The 15,860-nt window shown below is 39.9% G+C and overlaps 1 protein-coding gene across 5 annotated transcripts in view; it reads right to left on the bottom strand.

Moving 5' to 3' along the window:
- RASAL2 (RAS protein activator like 2) overlaps window positions 1–15,860 on the bottom strand; it is a 186,827-nt gene that overhangs the window by 130,093 nt on the left and 40,874 nt on the right. The gene's annotated exons all lie outside the window — the stretch shown is intronic.

Here is a 15,860-nt window from a genome sequence, read left to right as displayed (position 1 = left end):
TTTGGCTTTCCAAAAAAACTACCCAGCTCCGCTGAATGAAGCTTCAGAAATTCTTCAAAGTATCTGTTGCTCAATAAATACTACCAGCCAATTAAAAAAAAAAAAAAAAAGTAACAGCACAAAAAAAAAAAAACCCACCACATCATTCCCAAGCAGCTGGAGGGAGAACCTGTCTCTGATAATAAAAATTAATGCTTAATGCTCACTCACTCTCTGAAAGCTATCTAGTGCTTGAGTAAAGGCACAACAACATGTAAAATTTTAGTTCACCTTTAGTGTAGTTTATATTGAGAAAAAGATGAATTGAAACCTCCCATGACTGAACTACTCCATTTTAAATTAGTTTTTGACCAAGTACAAACTTACCAGCTTCTCATTTTTTAAAACATTTGCCAAGACATGGAGGGGGAGGGGGGAAGAGTTAAGAAAACAACAAAAACCCCCAAAACTGACACAAACCCCACACAACCACCAAAACCCTGAACATTTATTCACACTTGGGTTTTCAAACAAGTCCTCTCTTCTAAATCATAAAGACAGCAGGTTAAGGAAACACAGCTTCTGAGAAGATCCCAGATTAAGTCCCCAACTACCAGCCATCAAATGAGGTTTTTGAACATGCAGAAAAGTAAAACAAATTGCACCCTGTGTCTTCCCCACACAAACCAAAAGGGACGTAATCAGGCAGGGACTCCCAACTTTGCAGTCTAGCTCCCCCTTAGCTCCTTTCCCCTTCAAAACTGGCCCAATGCTCACCACACTGGAACAGTTCATGGAGGAGTAATTGATACATAAAGCAGAAACCATCACAAAAGTCTTCCAATTGACCCAACTTGATGTGTAGCCAAATAGCATAGATGAAAGATTTTTCCTTCCCTTTAAATTAGGGACCTTTCAAAATATTAAGTTTTGTTTATGCAAGGCTAAGTAATTAATGACCTAACATCCCCTTCCCATCTCCTATCACCAAGATGCATCTGTTTCCCCCTGCAACATTTCCTGCAGGTGGATATCACTTCTCCTCGGCTCAGCGCAGACCAGTGCACCTGACTTACTTCACTGCTTAATATTTAGTGCATGAAGTTGTGCAGAAGACAAATGAAATAGCACCTTAGAACCTGTTGCATTTGGGATTAAAGTGACTGAAAGAGCAAGGCTTGCTGGAGTTTGAAATCTGCATGGCTGAAACACAGATAACTTACCGAGCCCATATTAGAGTTCCTGAGAGCAAAACTGCCACGTGTTTATCTGACAAGCTTTGAGTTGGCAACACGTGTCAGTGACCACACAGAAAGCTCACCTGTCCCAGATAAATCAACAAGGTATGCTACTTCCACTATCACTATGCTGAGAATGAAATTAATCTATTAACCAGCTAAACGGTGATACCAGCACATTTAAATGCCAGAGAGCACCTCACTTCCCTGATCTAAATTTCTGTGCCAAGGCATGCAGTAACTGTTGTACCACCATTGCCCTACATTTCCAAGCCTTTCACTATAGCCAAAGCTGCAGTGATGCAGACTGACTCAGCTCTGCATTTGTGGTGGTCTAGTTTCTGAAGGCAGGTACTGAAAAACTTCAATATGTCTGCCCTCTAATTCCATGGCAAAATTTCTACGAACTCCACTCTTGAAAGTCTCCTGGCTTAATTTTTCCATGCTGTTCCCATGATCTGCATGAGAAGCTGCTACAGCCCTGTCAACTGAGCAGAGAGACATAATATAAATTTATGAGATTCTGGGTTTTGGACGGATGCCAGGAAAGTTAGCAAGAAAACCCCATTTCAATACATCGCGAATTATCTTGTAGAACAGCGATGCCAGATTTTTATTTCACTAGCCATCTTTTGTTGTTGTTGTTGATGACAAAACACAGCTCATGCCAAGTTTCAAGGGCCATAAAAACATACATTTAGAAGCTAGTCAAGCACGTGCAGTGGCTAAGCAAGCCCACACGCAGCTGCGAGCAACGCCACCCCCAGCCAGCCAAGAGTTTTAGCAACATGCACTGGTGCAAATAAACAAATGTATAACCTGAAGGTAAACACCCCAGCAACTACTATGTAGCACGGAAAGTCCTAACAGTAAAAAGACCTGTTTCTAGTGAGTGGCGGCATTTGCCTGAGAAATTTATAGAGATTTAATGGTTTCTGTAAGGCAGGCACGCCCTCAGGCCTGACCTGCAACACAGCTGCTCCCGCAGGTCTGGCTCCTCGCGGGCTTACCACCATGCCGAGCTGTGAAGCGAGTGACACGCACAGAGGTTCAAGCTGGGAGGAAACCCTCTGGAGCCACAGATCACCAACTTGAGCCCCTGAAGAAAGACAAGTGCACTGACCTACTTCACTGACACCTTTTGCAAGACTGTCCTTCAACTATATAAATAAAAAACTGTTTATCCCCACTCTGACATCCACTTCATGATTACAGGTTGGGCTTGGTACCATCTGAAATATCATATGCAAGCTACTGATTTAGGTTTTTAATGGCACTGTTTTTCAGCAGGCACAATTATCTTTCCATCTCCCCACTCCTTTTCCAATTGAAGTGTTTTGGATTTGGGGGGGAAGCCTTTTTCCTGCAATCTTAACGCAGGGTTTTACCAGCACAACACAGCATTGACAGATGTGATCCCTGCAGGCATCAAACCAACGGCAGCTTAAACATTACTAAAAGAGGAAAAATAGTCATAATATATAGGCATGTTGATGGATAAACATCTCAAAAATGGTCTTGGTAACTACACCCAAGTAGCAGGTGTATATATTCAGACTTTCCACCCTTCATTTTTATGTAATTGTAAAGGACCACATCCTCAGTGCACACTGTTACAAAAATAAGACCTATCAACTCCAGTGTCCACCAAGGACATTAGAGTTGGGTTTATAATTTCATTCTATAATTTTTTTAAATTAATTGCTCTAACTCTGCTGCCCTTACTTTGTCCTGCTCTTCCCTAAATCAGAATGAATAAACTGAATTATTTCAGCAAACCCTTCATGCAATACTATCTTTGTAAATATATTTTAAATTGTAGTTTCTCTAACACTGGAAATGCTGCAGTAAAGCCAGCTAGCAGCAAAAGATAACGACCAACTAATTGACAATACTCTCCAATATCATTGCGTGTCAGTGTAGTATTACAGTATAAATAAGAAACAAACTTCAGCAACTTCCATAATTATAGTTCCTCCATTTACCATATAAACACCACAAGCCTTTTAATAGAAATACTCTGCCTCCTGTCATGGCTCCTACCCTGCATTAGTGTTAAGTAGTAAGACTTCGCAGTAGCTTGGGCGGAAAGATGGGTAACAACAGAACATCAGCAGAGATGTTTGTTCAGTGCCAAGTGCCTGCCTGTTCTGGAGTATGGTTTACTTCTTAAAAATGCCAACAGGCAGGCTTGGGAGTTTCCATGGCCAAACTCACAAGACTTAAAAAGTCCAGTCTGCAACAAGAAAGTGAACGATTACCCTATGCAAACAAAAATGTACTTCTGCTGTATCTAACACTTAAGACATCTGACACCTATGGAGTCTGTGCATGAATTGAAGGAACACCACAAAACAAATTTCATGTTTGAAATCACCAAAGACAAACTTGAGATCCTGGTTAGTTTTATATCCCGTCTGCACAGTGGTTCGTGACAGCTTTTATACCCAGCAGAGTTTCTGCCTGCTCGACCGGAGTACAAACAGCAATGGCTTGAGAACCTACGTACGTGACAGCATTAAAGCGTTAGCTGTGGAGATGGGCAGCAGAATGCAGGTATACAACCAACCAGGAGGAAGAATTCACAAATCCAGAATTATTTCAGGCTCTGAATTTAGGCAGTACAATTCCTTGTGCTATATGAGAACTAGCCTAACACCCACCTCATAGCCCCCTCCAGAACACTGTATTAATATTAGCAAATTAAAACGCAACAACTGACAATAAATCAGTGACATGCAGGAGTTTAATATTAAACCTCCATCTAAATGGAGATGGATCATAGGAAGGAAAGACAAAACATGCCAATATCTCAAAATGCCAACAGAAGTCTGGAATTAAAACATTTAATACCAGCTTGGAAAGAGGGTCTGTGTAAAATTCCAGTTGCTGTAGCACTGATTACTACACACTGCATGGAGAAAGTAGTAAAAGAAACAAACAAATGGGAAGGAAAAAAAAAAGTAAGGAAGGGGGAGGAAAAAATAGAGTAGTTATTAAATTAAATGACCTTCTAACCAGAAGAGTTCTTTCTCCACAGGTTGTCGGGAACAGTCTTGAATCAGTGCAAAAGCCAGGAGACAGGGACAGTGATGAAGTGTTAAAATGAAGACGTACCTTCTGCCAGGCAGCCCGAGCCAGTTGCGAGCCCAGCGCCAGGGCTGGAGGAGATTTCACAAGTGGCAACAGCATGCAGAGCCAAAAGATGAAGCAAGGTGACCTGCAGGCACCAAAACAGCACAAGACTGGGGGAAAGAAAGAAGCACGCCTACTTTGACTAAATCAAAGTCTGTGTTTATAATTTAAAGAATGATTAAAGATGTCCAGTACAGGACTCTGCTTGTGATAATGCCACGTTATCCCTGACAGACAAACCTGCACAACCTAACACCAAGCCCGAATAGATAATTTAAATGAAACCTCTTAAAAGTTAATATTAAAATATGTCTGGTGGTAACTTGTACAAAAAAGGCTCTCCCAAAAAGATAAAGATACGGAATAATTTCAACCTTTCAAGAGAGAGGAAGAAGGGAAGGAGGTAAGCAACGGAATTTCTTTTTCAGAGACCATTTAGGGAACAAGTTTATGATACACGCACACACACCCTCACTACAGAACAAAAAAAAACCAAAACCCAAACAAACCCCACAAAAAACAATAACAACAAAAAAATCCCACAAACCCCCCCCCCCCCAAAGAATTGAACATGAAAAAGGACTTGCACAAAGCATGAGTCATTACATCCCAGCGTCCCCAGACATTAAAACTGCCCTCCTGAGGTCTGCTGTCTGTGTGCCAGCTGGGCAGGGCGGCCAAAGCCCAGTCCTCAAACAACTGCTCTCAACAGCGAGCCATGCCCACCACACAAGCACTTCGTTTCCTTTGTGTCTTTGTGTCTTTTCATTCATTATTACTGTACCAGAGACTATTTCTCTTTCAAGTTCCAAAACGACTTTGTTTTTGTTTCATTAGGTGTGAACACTGGATTACCAGACGACAAAACTGCCTGTTTCTGAGGTCAATCCTCTCCAAATTGAGCATGCGAAGTCCCATTTGTAAGTCTCTGCAAGCAGCACTTCCAATAGACAGCCACTGTTCACCAAGCTCTTTTAAAAAAATATTCTCAGTTATTTCCACGGTAAAAATGGAAATTTTAACCAGAAGGTTTAACAGGACTAGAAAAAAAAAACCAGCCAAACAAAAAAAAAAAAATCACCACACACACACACAAAAAAAAAAACAACAAAAAACCACAAAACACCACAAACCTCCCAAACAAAACAAACAAACAAACAAAACCACACTGCATGCTCTCGGCTCACAGCAAAATCTACTCCAGCTGATATTTCTTAAATGCTTTTTATTTAAACCCTTGGACAGTTTCGGACAAGTGTCTCTAGGGTGCTACTATCACAGTCATCATACCTACAAAGAAACTAGCTTTCAGAAAGAATCCACTAATTATCCACAAAACAAATTACTGCCAGCCCTGCGAAATGACCTGCCAGCACCCAGCTGCGACCAAGGTCACGGGAGGCAGCAGTTTCAGTGAAGATACGTTTGTCCCACCTTCTCTTGATGCGCAATTATTGTCAAAAAGTTACTTAATTAGAACATTCTTCCTTGAACTACTCCATGAACATATTTCAAGGCCTTCATGTTTGCTCACTTCATCAGTAAAAGGGAAAATGAGCTATTAATTGCTGTTTTTACCTTGACTACACTAGCACTGTCAGTAAACCGTGCTCCATCCTCACCATGCGGTGCAGAACTTCTGTGAATAATGAAGTCCAACTCTGGAATTTTATCTTGAAGTTTCAAACCAACCTGCCAACAAGTCCGGAACTATTTGCTCTAAATATAAAACACAAAGCCACTTTGGGTTTTATAAATACATAAGCAACCACCAAAGCTAGACCAAATTAATGAACATGTGTATTCTAATTCCAATAGACAGGACGGCACTCGTATGGCTTCACTTTGTCACTTCTTATAACCTATGCTTTATGAAAAAGTTTTACGTGTATGAAACACTCATATACCAGTTAGACATAAAATCAGGATGTAATCAAATCTCTACCGTATTATGTAGAAATCCCTCAGGACTTCAAGCTGCAAAACTGAATGTGAATAATTGCATCTATTTTCTAATAAAGACCATGTGCCTCAGGAGTCGAGTACGCAAGTTTTCAGGAGGTCTGCATCATATTTTTTGAGGCATATCTACTTCAAAAAAGCAATCCAGTTAAGCAGAGATAAACACACACACACACATCAGTGACCGTGGTTAAACAATGCACCAATTATTGTGGTAAATGTTGCTGCCGGATCTAAATTTAGACTTTTAGGAAAAAACAATGGCATTTGAGTAGGAGACAGACTTCTCATATTTACTGTTTACCTAATTATCCAAATGAATGTGTAATTTGGCCTCTCTCCCCTTTTCAGGCTGCATGACCACTTTCCCACTCAGAGCCAAGAGAGCTCTGGCTGTTACTGGAAACGCAGCGTGATCCAGCACATTTGATGCTATGAGTGCACTTGGTGCAATTTCAAAGCTTGCATCACAGTTTGGGTATGTGCGCACTCTGCTTCCCCCAGACAGCCCCATGCCTGACAAAAGGCAGATAGGCACCGCAGGACTGAGTCACAGCTACAGAAACAGGGATTTTTAAAAAAAATATTTTTTTAAATGAAGGCATGAGGGATAGAACAAAAATCCCTTTCAAAACCCATTCTAAGTTTCCAACTTCGGGTGCCCAAGCAAGAAATAAGGGGAGGAGGGGGAATGAGGAAAAAGGAAGAGGAGAAAGTTCTTTTACCAAGGGTTATATTTTTAGACTATTACTAGCTTTATTCTGTCATTGTGCTACAGAAACTTGACCTGTGTGAATTAATGCAGCATTATCCTTTCTAATTTTTGCTAAGTCCATGCTGCAGTATTAACCTAATCTTCTTACATGGGACATGGCAGGGCATTTGCTCCCCCCACCCTGCTGTGGCTGATGTTTTTCCACCACAGATATTCCTGACTGCAACATATATCCAGCCATACATTCCCTCTCTCCCCGAACCACATAGGAACAAGAAGAATTCACCCCTTTTGTGTTGGGAAACAAAATCTACACACTGCGGACACTGAACCTGAAACCTTGATTTGTTTTGAAGCATACCAAGGTAATGCGATTTATAACCATAACGTATGGGAAGGAAAACCACTCAAATGCTTTTTTTCCTTCTTGCTAAAAATACTTACGATGAAGTGCCTTTGCCCTTCTTGAGCTATTGATATTTATAAAAGAAAAGCTCAGTTTTGCTGGGCAGGCTGAGCCTACAGGAGAGACATTGGCACCTGCTCTTCCCTGCTCTATTTTAGTTCGTAACAGTTATGTAGCACATTTATTCTTATTGTTTCAAAACAGGTTAAAACTAACTTTTATTTTTTTAACAAGTTTCTCTCCCCAGCTGTCATTGCTAAAGTTATTGTCAAACTATTCTTTTATTTCCTTTCTCCATGCTTGCATGGCACAGGCCAAGCCCATTTGCAACTTCCCTCCCTAGATGTAAGTTGCCATGCATAGATCAATTATACAGAAGTACAATGCCTTACAGTAAAGAAATCATTTGGGAAAAAACCCCTAACATATGGAGCTCAACTTGTTTATAAATATCTTCAAAAAGTAGCCTGGAAACATTCCACTCCGGGATGGCAATACACAAGGCAGAAGTGGTTGGGAGTGGCAGGGGAAGAGGCAGACAGAACAAGGATTTTTATTTTTAAAAAAAAATCTTAAAGTTTTGTTTTCTTCTTTCAAAAAAAAAAACAAGAAAGGCCAGGAAATCCTCTCAATTTGGCATTCCCAACACCACCACATTAGACGAATACAAGGTCTTCACTTCCTGTTCCCTCCTCACTTCACAGCAAGCGAGGATGGAGCAGGATAATGCCAATGTCAGATCTCAAAGAAATGCTAGAGACAAAAAGCCCTGTAGGTCAACTCTGCATAAACTTGGTGCTATACTAGTTGTTTGGGTAATGTGCAACTTCTTATCCAATACTAATGCATCAATTTTTTTAACTATGAAAACCCAGATCAGGTCTTAGGGCCCTAAAGTTCCTCCTACGCTTCTCATCTCTAAAACAAAGATTAGCTGGCCAGGTCTCCTGCAAAAGCCAATGAGGCTCTCCTCTTACCATCACCAGCTGGAAGAATTTTAGGGTAGAGATGGTTAAAAAGGAAGGAATGATGGAAGGAAAAGATCCCAGAGCTCAGAACAACTCTCTCCCTACTTGCAACCCCGCTGTAGGGCGCGGGGGCAAAGGGGACAGGGACCCAGTTAGCTCTGCTCCTGCTCACACCAGTAGCAGGAAAAGTAGGAAAGGTGGCAAACCATACTTAAAAGTCTCCTTTCCAACCATACCTTGGGCTCCTGCTTCAGAGTGGCTGTGCCCTCCTGCCCTCCTGTATCCCAACAGCACAGCAATGCACAAATAGCTTCATGCTAAAAGGCTCTGGTGGCACAGGATTAACACACGATTTTGAGACTCGGGGACAAGACGCATGGTTTTACCATCATGCAGTTAGCATGATCTCCAGCAACATAGGCCAAAAATCAACCCCCTGTATAGATACACATGTAGGGACATGAGGACAGCTGAAACCATAACAAAATCAAGCTCCTCCTCTCTGAAAAGCTGTCAAGTATATCAAGTCCTTCTTTTATCTTCTTGACTATCTAAAAAACTGACAGAATGAAACTTATTATTACTCCAGAATGAACTGGAGCAGAGGAAAAAGAAGGGGATAAATCAGAGCTTATCTTCTTAAAAAGTAAAGCCCTCAAGGAATATAATTTGCTGCAATTAAATATAAATAGACAATCCTCAAGATAAGCCTTAACAAATCACCTTAGGAGTTTAATAAGTTGTGGTTTGGTCGGGGGTGGGGGGGACTTTTCAATGCATGTATTAGTGTTTTAAACTGACCTGTCAAATCTACTTCTGAACTTCTCACAAGTGATGAACACGGGAGCCAGAATAGAAAGTGTGTAAGACAGGTTAGTTTTTAGGACCATTGAGATTACTTTCTTCAGTAAAAAGGTTTAGAATATCTAATTCTTAAATTAGCAAGAAGTCTCAGGTCTCAGCTTGTATCACACATAACTTCACTGAACTTCTGCAGAGAGTGATATATTCATGTACCAGACACAGCGACGTCACCATGGGGAGTGTCCTGCCATCCAACTTTTTGACTCAGGCTCTCACAGATCACCAAGAAATTCTTGGTATCGAAGTGCTTGAAAAGAGCTGATAGCACTATAGATATTTGCTGTCCTACAGTAAAAACATCATTGCTTTTACACTTAAGACAGGTTTAATTGCTGATATTTAAAATAAGCCTTATACACTCTTTATATATATAAAAAGGTATCTTAACAAGGTCTCTTCTGAGGCTCTGTTTCCTGTGCCCAGAAGATATGAGCTCTTTTTTCCTGTATTTTCATACTTGCTTTGCTCCATACACAGAAAGATGTTCCCCAACCAGCTGAGAAGAATGGTTTCTCAGAGCAGATACCATGATTCACTGTGTACTCACAACACAGGGCATAAGATCTCCCACACTCTCCCCCCAAAGCCCAACCATTTTGCAAACTTTCCGTGTGCCTGAATTAAGCACTTTTTTTTTGTCAAGCGAACAAAAGTTCACACTTTGTGCCAAACCACTAAACCACGTTCAAACCATAGAACATACATCCAATTTAGAATATCTTAGTGGTTTGGAAATTCAGGTACGCAGAGGCCGAGTTTGCAAAGTTGCAGTGGTCAGCTTGACAGAAGGAGGATTGTTAACCCTGTCAAGTCCAGAGAGAATCAACTTGATATTTACTTGGACATCCTGGATCGCAGAAGTACAAACACACACAAGCAAATCCAAAACTCATTGCTTGCACCAGGCTGCTGTTGTACCCTGCAGAAGCTCTGGCTATGAAGTGATCTTGTGGGAGCGTTTCGTTGTTCTGAGCTGTTTAAAACCTTTCACATCGGTGACTGAAGGCAGTTTAAGGCAGCACATCCGAGGAAGCTGTAGTAGAGGTGGGAAGACAGACAAATACCTCTTATACTGACTTTGTTACTGAAATCAATCTACAGTGGAATTTTAAGTGTACAAAAATTTTCCAGAAATAGTGCAAGATTTATACAGACATGATTGCACATCAATTCCTTATGCAGAACCTTTTTGTCACATTCCCTGGAAAAAGTTGGGTTTATTCCTGTCTTTCATTCTTCTACCCTACTGGGTTTTTTTCAGTTGCTTTTTCCACTTCTCTCCTCTCTGGTTTTCCCATGTAACAACTATCAAACACAACCATTAAATCATACAAGCTTTCCTATTGTATTCACAGTATTTTTCACAGCTGAATACTCCATATCCATTACAATCTATAGGGATATTAAGAGATTGCACATCACTCAACAGGAGAGTTCAACCACCTGCACCTCTACTTTCAGTCCATTTTTGAAAGTCCTTCCTACAATCACAACTCTAGACTATCAAACGAATTACAGTTCATAGACTTAAGAACGCAAAAAAAAAAAAATGTATTCCAACACTAATTTAAAATTTTCTCTTTTTAACACTTTTTAAAGTTGGCAATGAGAGGAATATTAAAATACACCTTCAGCTCTGTTACCATTAAGATCTCTAAATTTTGTACTAGATAGTTAAGGGAATTTCTGAGTGAACTAAATGGTGGCAATTTCTGGGTAATCCCACCCAAGCTGGGGGCAGCAGGGAGGATGATCACAGCTCTAACATTCTTTTCCTATTATATGCAATATAATTAATTGCAAGGATTCCTAGTAAAATAACTGAAGCCAAACTACACTACTGGGAAAATTAAGCAGAATGAAAAACCAATGCAGCAATACAAAAGAGGTTAGTGACACACAACACAGTTTCTTGCTAAAGAAAAAGGAGCAGTAAATGTATATTTAAAGCTCAGATATTTAGAGCCAGGAGTAAGAGGGGAAACATGACATAGAAGCAAAGGGGAAAGGAAGAAAAGGAAGAAACATGTATTTATTATCAAGATCTTAACTTCAGGGATTCCAGAAGGAGTAAAGAAGCAGCAAAGAAATTCCACTGCAGCTGCTTCTGACATAGATAGCTGTAACGCTGCCATTACCTGGCCATACAAATTTGACGATGGATGCAGGGCTCTTGAAATCTGACAGCTAGAAAGCTGTAATTTAGCAAGTGTAGTTATTTTTGAGCACTCACTCAGGAAAAAGCTGGATTTAGCTCAGAGAAGAACTAGTCACTGCCTGTGATTGTCCCAGAAAGTAACTGGCAATATCAAAAGATTCATAGAGGGACTTTTAAAGCTTTAAAATCTACAGACACAAGCAGGAAATTAATGTTTGTACTTCTTCTGACTAGGCTAATTTTAACTTTCAGCCCCAAAGCAAGTTTCAGCATTAACTGAACTCAAAGTTTAAATTCACTCTTCCTTCTACCTAAACTATCATCAAATTTGTTATCTCCTGTCAGGCTCTACAAAGACTGGAAATCTCATTTTCAAAACTAATTCTCTCCCTTATTGTTACCTGATAACAACCCTCAGGATTGCAAATTTAATCATGGTAACAGCAGAATATACTGACAAGTGAACCCAAATGCTTTAAGTGTTTACACTGTCAGCAATAATTGGTGTTTATTTACATAGTGGTAGTAGTGGAGAGCTGGTTAGCGGAAGGCAAAACAACTTCATGTCACAGCTGGTATTACAACTACCCTCTGCGAAGCTAAGGTGGATAAACGCAGGAATATTAAAAAACTGATTATATTCCACAATTAAGATAATTTAACATGTATAATTTTTAAAAAAACCTTTTCCATTCAGTGGCTTTTCTCTGGTACAGCTTAATTCACTTTGGAATTAATTCTCTGGAAAATGCCTATCAATCGCTAAAAAAAAAAAAAGCCTGTCCCAAAACAGTCGGGATATCTACAGCGTGTGACGGAGGGGAACACACAGATGTCCAAAACTCAGAAATACCCGTTGACAGAGTGCTCTGTCTATTGAACCCTCAAAGCAAAAACACAGAGAGGATACTAAAGAGTATTATTGGTCCAGTTCTTGAAGCTGGAAAATGTGGAACTCATAATTACCTTGTGGAGAATCTAAGCCCGAATCTATTGCAGAGCTAGAAAGGAAAGCCTGGTCTGCAGAATTGTCAGAGAATATGACTTGCACTCTGGGAATAAAGAAATACCCTATTTTGTCATGTCAGAAAGGGACTGCAAATTTACTTCCACAAAGAAAAGCGACTATGGAAAAATACAAGCAGCCTTGTTGCAGACCCTTGGTTATTTGTAGCGAAGAGGAGATACAGAGATATAAAGAACAGGGAAGATATTACTTTTACTATGAGGTATCTTCAGAGACAGTAATACTAAATGATTTATTACTAATTACAACTTTGCTTTTTAGAGGCTAAAATGTTCTCATTATTTCAAAAATTAAGAAGATATATTAAGTTCCCAGTTAGCAGAAATAGGAACCTATACACACTATTTAAGATTTTGCACTATACACTGCTCAATTTCCTCTCCCTACTGCAATTACCTGTCTCCAGAGGAAATGACACACACTATTCTGTGCTTAGCTAGGTTTATAAGAACAATGAATATAGAAGGTAATGCCACATTATTTTTAAACAGATTTTTAAGAACATTAAAAGACTTTCTGAAGACAAGATTCTGATGGCTCCATGACAGAAGAATACAGCATTACAAAATCCACATTAGACTTAGATGTATTACCAACACCTCTAATGCAAGTTTTTCATTAAGTGAGATGCTTCTGTTAGTAAATATGTTCTATAGCACGCTCACTTGAACTGGCAGCATAAATGTCACTGCACCCAGGTGATTAAATTAATACTGAAGCTCCCTTAGCCATGCCGTTCTGATATGACAGCTTAGCGTCTACTGGCTTGAAAATCTATGCTATTTTATGTATGGCCATTTACTGTAAAGGTCCCCGGTGCATCATCCTCAGCAGTGGCAGATACATGATATTCCTCACGCTTAAAAAAAGTCCTCCGAAGTACCAGAGATTCCTGTTAGACTACCGTTATTTACGTGCCAAAGGAAAGTAATGTTAAGATGATGCAACCATTAAGGCTGTTACTTTTCTGCTATTTGAGAGCTTTGATGTGACAACTTTCATTTAACAGCTTCTTCCATCCAACATCATCTTGCACAACCTTCAGATGATATGGCAGCATCGTTTGTGGTGATGCAGCTGAAATAATGGGTGTCATTGCAAACATTAACTAAAAGGAAATGCAGCATATAGTTCGAAAACAAAGGATACTGCTTAGCTAAGTCATTCTTTGTAAGTTTTTACTACTTTGCTGTTCTTTAACATGCTGAGTTTTCTATACAGTTTGTATTTTTATATTTTATAAGGCCGACAATGATGTTAAAGAAGAGCCTATTTCACTTAACTTAAATGTCTCTTCAGCTAGGGCATGGCTTAAGCTAATTTCAGTTTATCGCAAATCCCAAAAAAACAATTTGCATTTTCTCCTGCAGTCCAGAAGACAGGCAAATTAAACGTATTTTAAAAGTAAGAGGGATCTCAGGAGAGAAGAGATGAATACAATACAATTTGTTAAGCTGGCAAAATGCCATTTGCCTACTTTGACCTTGACTTTTTATAATCTTTTTGGTTTAAATAAAGATCAAAACCTTAGGATTTCACCACCACTTCTGGAAGGGTACACAAGTTCTCTACCATAACCAACCTTAAACATTTGTACAGAGGGATCATTAAAAAAACAACTGTCTCAAAGTGGAATGTAACTCTTGCTGAAATAGCCTCTGACCACGTCTATTCTTATGCAGAAGTCACTACTTAGAAGTCCCTTCTAAAGACGGATGTTCTTTCATTTAGTTCATTAATCCTGAAATCTCTGAAAGCTGCTGCAAGTTGTTGGTGGCTAAGCAAATATATAAATTTGGAACACGCAAACCCAAGATCACTTTCAGATATCCTGTAAGTAAATGTCTCCCTAGGAGCTAAGAATGAAAAAAAAGATTTTTTTCTAATGGCATGAGAAGAGTTAAATAAAGAACAGTGGTAATCAGAGACAGACCATACATCGTAAAGACAAAATGCTCATCAGCCTAGTTTGCTGCAGACTTTTCTTCAGCCAGAATTACATGTGGTAAGGTGTAGGTAGATCTATATTCCTGCTGCTCCCCATACTTTAAACACCGGAAAATAAATACTGCAAGGGTCCTTCATGCTTCTTTATAACGTTTCCTTCCTGTGCCATTTCTTTTTCCATCTGATCACTCACTGCAGTGTTCCTTTTATCCACTCACTATTATGAAAATCCTTGCAGTAGGCTGGGGTTATAGAACTGAGGTCTCAGCACCCTACCTCCCTAAATGAAGAAATCAAACTGGCTTCAAGCACACACCTCCGTGGGGCAGAACTGTATCTATACACCTTATCCAAACAGTTTTTCAATGGGTATGCCTCCTCTGGCATCACCCTCCCACCAGCTGCATTTCACATACCACTCCCCTAGCATCCTGAACTTCCTAACCTAATCCTGCAGGTATTTTAAAAACAACCTGCATTTAACACACATCCCCACAGTGTAAATGAGATTTAACTATAAAAAAAACCTCTCCAGAGATTCTGAAATCATGCTGAAAGTTAAGCCAACGATTATTATATGTTTCCCTATTGGTTATGTTTCCCTATTGGTTATGTTTCCCTCATCAAAGGCCTGTGCTTTCAAACATTGATGGGCTAAAACTTCTCTGAAGAAACCTGTGCAAGGTAAACGTATGGTTTAGTCATTTAATATCTGCTAGTCTTTTCTAAAAACCCTCTACATTAATTCTCAGACTGACTTTTTTTTTCCTCAAGTGAAACTTCATCTGAATCATTCCAATCTCTTTATCTCCGAAGCAATGAAATATATTTATTTATTTATTTTCACTCAGTTTCTTTTTGTAAAGACTGGTTAATTTGCCCAAAGTCCCAAGTTATTTCCAGAGAGAGCAGGGAGATCTCCTCAGTTTCCTATATTTGTCACGCCACGCCTGTCAACGTAATCAAGGCAATTACTCAGTTTCTAGTGATTCCTCTGTTTTTCCTAGAGGCAGAAATTCAGTTTCTGAGAAGTCTTGAGCGAGCAAAGAGGGACTAGTAAGTTTGGGCTAGAAGGGAATAGCATTTGCCAACAAGGTCTCTCTCCCAGCAAAGGCCAAACCAACTTTGCACATCCAGTCCATAACTTCTATGCAAGAGACACTGCTTATGTCTCTGCCTGAACTGTCCCCTCCCCAAATTCATGCTCAGTTGCAGCCGTGGGAGAGATTAGCAGCAGCCAGTAACTCACATAAAAGTCCTACTTTCCAAGAACAACCTTTCATTAAAGTTTATACATTGATAAAATTGGCACTTGCACAAACCTTGCCACAACAGCTCATATTGTGCCCTCCTGTCCTTATCAAACCCTAGCGCAGAGAGAAGTCGCTCTGCTTGAGGAGGGCTGTGTCAGTCTCCGATAACTCACCAAATCAGCCCTAATTAGCACGAGTTATTGAAGAG

Source organism: Phalacrocorax aristotelis, chromosome 6 (genome assembly GCF_949628215.1).
Source record: "Phalacrocorax aristotelis chromosome 6, bGulAri2.1, whole genome shotgun sequence".
Classification (NCBI taxonomy): Eukaryota; Metazoa; Chordata; class Aves; order Suliformes; family Phalacrocoracidae; genus Phalacrocorax; species Phalacrocorax aristotelis.
Note: the sequence above shows the minus strand (reverse complement) of the source record. Positions and strands in the feature narration are given on the sequence as shown.